This window comes from Cricetulus griseus (genome assembly GCF_003668045.3).
Source record: "Cricetulus griseus strain 17A/GY chromosome 1 unlocalized genomic scaffold, alternate assembly CriGri-PICRH-1.0 chr1_0, whole genome shotgun sequence".
Taxonomy (NCBI): Eukaryota; Metazoa; Chordata; class Mammalia; order Rodentia; family Cricetidae; genus Cricetulus; species Cricetulus griseus.
In genome coordinates this window covers 176,617,381-176,625,151 of record NW_023276806.1, presented here as the reverse complement: position 1 = coordinate 176,625,151, position 7,771 = coordinate 176,617,381, and the positions used below count along the sequence as shown (strand labels likewise).

Below are 7,771 nucleotides of genomic sequence, written 5' to 3'. Positions count from 1 at the left end.
CATTAGTTCTAGTAGAACAAATTGTGATATCACAAATACCATGAAATTTTATTTCCTTTAATGTGCACAGAAAACACACATAGCTCAACTGCTTGTGGAAAGTCACTGGAAAGGTTCACATCGTTAAGAATAAACTGTGTGATGATTAAATAGCTATGAGACACTCTGCATAAAGACATAGTTAACTTATTAAAGGAACATATGTTAGATTTCTATGGTATAGTAGGAATAAAGAATACCACAGAGGGAGCAAAGAAATATTAACTGTCTTTAGAAATACAGAACAAGTTACAGTCAGAAACCCTGAACACCCTCAACTCATAATGCATAGAATAGTGAGATTAAATTTCCCAATTTAGATTTATTGTATTTAAATCCTGATTACAGAAACAACTCCTCTGTTCTTTCTATTTAAAAAATTCTAAATTCAGAGATGATGGATTACCCATATGCCTTTGGAAAAATACTGAACTGTTATCAATAAATTTAACAATCTAATTTAATGAATAATGCTTTGAAAATATTTGACTTTAATTCATTTTCATTTAGGAAAACTTTACGTTTTAAAACACTACACTGTAGTTCTCTCTCAATGATGTGTGTCATGTTTATTCTAGAACTATTCTGTCTTCATTACCACCTTCTAGTAAAGTATTTTTAGTAGGTAGTGTTTTCTTCCCAAGATTACTTATTTACTTCAGGAACTTCTGTTGCTACATATGATGTTCAGAGTATTTCCTATGTTTCACTGGACAGGATCACAGAACGGTGGTAAAGTTGCCCTAAACATATATAGTACTTTGGATGGCAAAATAATCTCCAAATGTTTGAAAGAACTTACGTCAAGAAACAGTGAATGCCTAAGAATTCAGCCATATTAAATTATATGCATAATTCATTTTATCCTTCTGTATACTTACCTAGTATACAGTTAATTATACATCTAATATACAGTTAAGAACAATAGATTGTGACGATATATTGTATATGATTTATTAAATCCACTGGAAATCAAAATAGTAAAGCAGCTGCACTAGTTAATTATAGAAGCCAAGCACACCCTTTAGTCCCAGGACTCAGGAGTAAGACATAGACAAATCTCTGAGTTCAAGACTACCTTGGGCTACCAGAGAGTGAATCAAAGCTCACTCCTTTAATCCCAGGATTTGAGATGTATAAAAAGTAGAGGTATTCAGACTGAGAGTTAGTCTCTAGCCATGTTAAGGAGAGCATAGCAGTCTGAGTAAATCTTAAGAGCAGTGAAGTCAGAAGCAGTTTGAGGATGACCCTTTTGGTCTGAACTGAGGTAGAGGTAAGAACTAGTGGCTGGCTGCTTTGCTTCTCTGATCTTCAGCATAAATCTTAAATAAATGCCTATCTCTGGGTCTTTTATTTATCATGATAAATAAATTATTTATTTTATATAATAAATCATGATAAATAATGATTAACAATGACAAAAAATGATTAACAATGACAGCAAACAGAATAATTTAAACATTGTATTATCTAAGTATTTTAAGGTTACAAATTGTTTATTCCTGTAGTTTTTCATTTAACTTTCTTAGTCATTTGTAAGTGAAACCATGTAAATTAAATCCATAATTCAGGAAAGAGTTTATATAAACATCTTAACGGTATGAATTTCTACTATCCATGGCATGAGGCTATCTCCCCATGTATTTATGTCTCTTTCCATTTTTTTAATTGGTGTTTCATAGTCTCTTGTGTACTATCTTAAATTTATTTCTATGTATTTTATGGCATTTGTTAATGAAATCATTCCTAGATTCCTTTTTTACAGTTTATTATTCCTAGTTATTGTATCTTTTGCAGACTTACTGTTTTATTTATTAATTATCACAGTTTTTAACACAGACTTGTCTAACCTTTTCACATCATGACACAATATTGTCATCTACGAAGTTCATATCCAGAACTGCTCAGTGTTTTAGCTAGGTTATTCCATTTTGTTGGCCCACATTCCTAGCTTCTCTGAGATGCATGCAGCCTGTGGGCCTGCAAGTTGGACATATGTGGCAGAGTATTCTCTATACAATGTCATATATAGCATCAGTACATGACAGTGTCACTCTCTTCTTTCCTATTAGTGTGTAGACTTGTTATTCTTTGGTCTTACCTCCTTGCTCAGGTCAAAATTTCTAGCATGTTGGTGGAAATAAATGAGGAGAGTGAGCAATATTATCTTGTCCCAGGTGTTATAAGAAAAAGGTCCCATTTCTTACTATTGAATAGAATGTTCACTGCGAACTTGTCATATATGAGCTTTGGCTTTTTCATTGAGATACATATCTATTCACAGGTAGCAGAGATCATGGCAGATTTTACCAAAAGCTTTTTCCATATCTACAATGGACATCTGGTTCTTGTTCTTCATTCTGTTAATGAGATGTATTAATATTCCTTCCTTTCCTCATTGCTGAAACAAAATTCCTGAGAAAAACAAACTTAAGAAAGAATACTGGGGCATAATGCTTTTCCTCCTATTCAATCCATGACCCAAACATATGGAAACAGAGACCTACCTCAAAGCCTGTCCCCACATTGACTGTGTGTGCTGGTTTTTAAACAAAATGGCTCCCAAATGAGTGGTACTATTAGGAAGTATGGCCTTGTTGGAGGAAGTGTATCACTCTTTTTCAAGCATTGCTCAATATGACAGTCCACTTCCTGTTGCCTTCTGATTGACATATAACCAGCCCTGAGTCTACCTGCTCACCACAATGTCTTCCTGCCAGGAAGATAATGGACTAAACCTCTGAAACTGCAAGCTAGCCACTGCAGTTGGATGTTTTATCTGTCTCTCTGGGTAGTGGACCAGTTTCTCTCCTACTCCCTGGGTCCCAGCATCTACTTATGAAATAATCACTCAGAGGCGAATGTTAAATTATAATTGTTTGGCCAATGGCTCAGGCATATTAGTGGCTAGCTCTCTCTTACAAATTAACCCATTCTATTAATTTGTGTATTTCCAGAGGAGTTATATCTGACTTCACCTTATTTCCTTGGTAACTCTGTTTGGATTTTCCCCCTAAATATATTCTGCCTGGCCATTGGTCAAAACTGCTTTATTTATCAACCAATGAAAGGAACATATATTTTCAACATACAGAAAGACATCCCATATCAAGCCACAATTAAATATTTTCCTTTATTAGAGTTGTCTGTTTGTTCACATGAACCCACAAAGGAAAGATTTAAAAGAGCCCCACAATCTACTAACTGGAATTGGACACACTCACCCAGGCAGCCCAAAGATGCCAAGACCATTTTGCCTTGGCTCTGCAGAATAAACTGAACAGTTTGTCAACTATGTCAGAAGTTAGATGCAAAAATACCATTGTACCAAATCTAGAAATATCCTAGATAATGGCACACTCTAAGTACACAGCTAACAGTGGAAATGTGCAGGTTACTATTGAAGAATTGAACTCCAAGCATGTGTAACCATAAAGAAAGGTCAAGGGGAGAATATGAGTCTTCTAAAAGGATGCTAAATTTAATCTCCTTCCTGACTTCTAAAAGAATGTAGATGAACAAAAATTAATACTTATTTAAGATCATAGATGTGTTCTTACCCAATGCTCAGTATGTTATTTGCTGCTCAAATTCCACAGTAGGATTTCCAAGTTGTGTTTTATTGAGTATGAGCCTGAAAAGATAGATGTTCTTGTTCAATCTTTTTAAATAAAAACAGAATTATTTTTTTAAAAAAAAGAGTTGTCATGGTCATGCTGTGCCTCTTTACAGTAACAGAAACTCTAAGACAGAAGTTAGTACCAGGACTGGGGCATTGTTGTGATAGGCCAGACAATGCATTTTTAAAGGAATATTGATCTTGGGACTATGGATTAGAAAAGAATTTGAAAGCTTCAAGTGCTGCTTCATGGGCAATCCTAGTAGGAGAATAGAAAACAGTGGTGTTAAGAGTTATTTGAGTTGTGGGTGCCTGAATTAAGAGGATTCAGGGAAGGGAAATATTAGTATTAGTGTCCTAGGGACTGTTCTTATGATATTTTCACGAAGAATGTGGTTGCTTATTGACCTTGTGCAAAGAGTCTGCCTAAGGCTAAAATGAAGAGCTTTGGATTAATTCCATTGGCAGAGGAAATTCAAAACAGACTAGCATAGACTATGTTGTAAGGTTATTAGTGTTGGCTCTCATGAAGATTTATATTGAAAAGGAGAAATCAGAGAAAGGAAAAATATTTGAGGATAAAAGGACACCAGAAAGTGGAATAGAGATAACAGGTTAAGATATGGAATAAAGGGAGTGGTGATCTTAGAGCAAGATCCCACCCAGCTAAGACTTCAACTTGTGAAAAGGAACAAAAAGAAAAAGGTAGAGCCAGGTCTGGTGGTGCAAGCCTTTAATACCAGGACTGGTAAGGCAGAGGCTGGTGGATCTCTGAGTCTGAGGCCAGTCTGATCTACAAAGCAAGTTTCAGGACAGCAAAGCTTATGCAGTGAAGGACAGAAAGCTGTTGAAAATGTTATTGACAAGGGAGCCATGTTCCAGCCAGTAAATAGCAGAAATTGGCAGCTTTGGCCATGTGATTCTGGAGTTAAGGATAAAAGAAAGGGGTTATAGAAATTGTACCCAAGACTAAGGAAAGACTTCAACACCAGGCAAGTATTAGAGGTTTCTCTGAATGTAAGCCCAGAGAGGCCATTGTGTGGATTGCCTTAGAAACCACAAGATGTTAGAGATGCCAGAGCTATGGGATACCCACCTAGAAGAGCTTCTAACAAGATGTGAAAAGAGCTCAAGGGAAAGATGTGTGTTACAATCAACAAAACTGAATGGAGTTGGAGATATGAAGAGCATTTTGATATCAGACAGAGAGTTTGGAGTTTTCTCAGCTGGTTTTTGGTATTTCTTTGGTCCAGTATTTCCTCACTATGATCCCTTCTCTGTGTTTTGGAATGATAATGAATAACCTGTGCCGTTGTATGTTGAAAGTATGAGATCTACTTTTTTATTCTGAGTTTTTAACACTTTACAATCCAGGTCTTTTATTTCTTTTGGTACATTAGGCCACGAATTTGTATGGAATGTGCTCCAGCAGCTCAGGCTCCTTCTCTTAGTCCTCCACAAAGTAGGCTTCTCTGGATGGAACTTCAACTGATCACAGGTGTCCTTCTCTTTGGCTTCCTTTATCTTCTGGTCATTTTTCTTCATTAGCTCCAGGAAGCTTTGTCTGTTCTTAGAATACTTGATGTGATCAATCTTCACATTAATTCTCTTGGCAAGAATCTTGTCCTTAACTTTCTTGTTTGCAATGATGCCCACATCATGCTGAGTGACATTGTAGACTCATCTGTGTTTCCCATGGTAACAGTTATGGGGTGTCCCTTCTTGAAAAGTGCCCATTTCCTTAAGGCCTACATTATCACCCCTTTTGTGAATTCACATGTATTTGGAGCAACTGCATGTTTTCTAAAAAGTCTAGAGAATATATAGTGAGTGCCACTCCTCTTTTCCTTTGTGTTTGTCAATTTTACAAGTTTCTGGAAGCTATCTGCTGTGGACAAAAGGCTAATTCTGTTTTTATAGGGGATTACAGTTAAGAGAATGCATGAATTTCAGAAGAGACTTTGGACTTTTAAACATTGTTGAGACTATGATAGATAATGGAGACTTTTGAAGTTGAACTGAATGAAATTTTGCATCATGATATACAAGTCTTTGGGGCCAGAGATTTAGATGTGAAATTTTAAAAGAAAATGGCCCCCAGAGTGAGTGATACTATTAGGAGATGTGGCTTTTTTGGAGATAATATGTCATTCTAGGGGTGGGCTTTGAGGTGTCCCTTGCTCAATCTTCGCTCAGTATGACAGTTTACTTCCTGTTGTCTTTTGATCAAGATGTAGCTAGCAGTGTGTCTGTCTGAATGCCACCATGTCTCCTGCCATGATAATAATGGATGGAACATCTGAAACTACAACGAAGTCACCCCAATTAAAGTTTTCCTTTGTAAGAGTTGCTGTGGTTAAGGTGTCTCTTCACAGGAATAGAAACTCTGAGAAAGGGTGGGTCTCCCTTTCTCAGCTAAAACAATCTAAAAGTCCCCCAACATACACACCCTAAAAGTCTCCTAATATACAATAGGATTTGTGGATCCTATTAATTTGGCAATATATCATATATTTTGCTTATTTTAATATATAGAAATGTGCTTGCACACCCAAAACAAATCCCATTTAATCATAGTGAATCATCTTTCTAATGTGAAGATGAAATTAGATCAATAACATTCTGAGGGTTCCCAAGCCAGATGAGAATTGGTAGAGCATTGCTCATTCCCTAAACATCTCTCAGAAAGCATGGCAGGAGTGGGACCACTCCCTACCAAAAGCAGGCTTGGGCCTACTCAACTCCATAGAGACAAAGGCAACTTTATGATAGAGTCAGTCAAGCTTCTGTTCCCACACACACACATACACATATCCCTAAGCACCCCACTTCCCACTGCCACCTCTGGGAACTGGCTTCTCAGAAATCATATGACTAGAAGTTTGCTTGGGGAATCCCTGCCCCTCTGTAGCACTTCCTCCCCTGACCTTCCTACCCTGCACTTGAGCTATATAAGCTAGCCTTTCAATAAACTGGCTGTCTTTTGAAACAATCTCCATACTCTCCATACTCAAGCCACCTGGACCCTGCTCCAGATCTCCTCAGCTTCCTGGAACCTAAGGTGTACAAAGACCTCTCAGGGTTGGGGGACCTACAGCATCCTGTGGAGAGTTTTAGATATCTTTTTACAAATGATTTGGTCCTTAATTTTTCCATTCATCTAGTGTACTTATCAATGTTTTTTTAAGAATTGTGTTGACCTCACAAAATTGATTTCAAATATTCCCTCTTCCCTTTGTGGGACTTAAGTAGGATCTGTGTAGGTCTTTAAATATTTAGTAAAATTTTATGTAATAACAATCTGGTTCTGGGAGTTTCTTTGATAAGAAAGATTTTATTGCTGATAGAATCTTGCTGTTATTGGTCCTGGCAGATTTTCTATTTTTCTGTGATTTAGTCCTAGTGAGTTGTATGTGATTAGAAATGTCTATATTTCTTCTAGATTACCTCATTCCGTGGCACTTAATTTTTCATGAAAGTCTTGTGAGATTTTATCTTTATAATATCATTTTTAGCCCCTCCTCTAATTCTGAGTTTTGGATGGCATCTTGTTCTAGTTTGTGAGGTTGTAAGTTAAGGTTTCTACTTGTAATCTTTCCTCTTTATTGATGTAGGCACTTGAGTAACTTCCTCCTTAAATTTCCTCTGCTTAGTTACAGTTTTTGCTTCTATTTCTGTTTGTCTCAAGTTAGTTATTTTTATTAATATTATGGTTTCTATTGGTTTACTCATGCTTTAGGATCATTTTTAAAATGCTTACATATATTTGTAAAGTCTCTCAAGTAATTTCTATGAATGATTCCTAGTTTGTGCTTGATCCTGATTTCATTCTTCTTAAATTTTATATGTAGTGGCTCAACATGATCTATTTTAGACAATATTCCACATAAACCTAAGAAATATGACTTCTGTGGTGATATATTATTTATGATTTATTATAGCTTGCCCAAGGATTCAGAAAGCAAATCAGCCTCAAGTTATAGAGATCAGACAGTGGTGGTACACACCTTTAATCCTATGACTCAGGATAAACAGGTAGACAGATCTCTGTTAGTCTAAGGCCACACTGAGGTATATGTAATTGATCCAGTAATGAAGAGAAACAACTCACAA

At 36.4% G+C, this 7,771-nt stretch overlaps 1 pseudogene; it reads right to left on the bottom strand.

Annotated features, from left to right (window-relative positions):
* Positions 1 to 5,054: 5,054 nt before the first annotated feature.
* LOC107979475 lies at positions 5,055 to 7,110 on the bottom strand (annotated as a pseudogene).
* Positions 7,111 to 7,771: the final 661 nt, after the last annotated feature.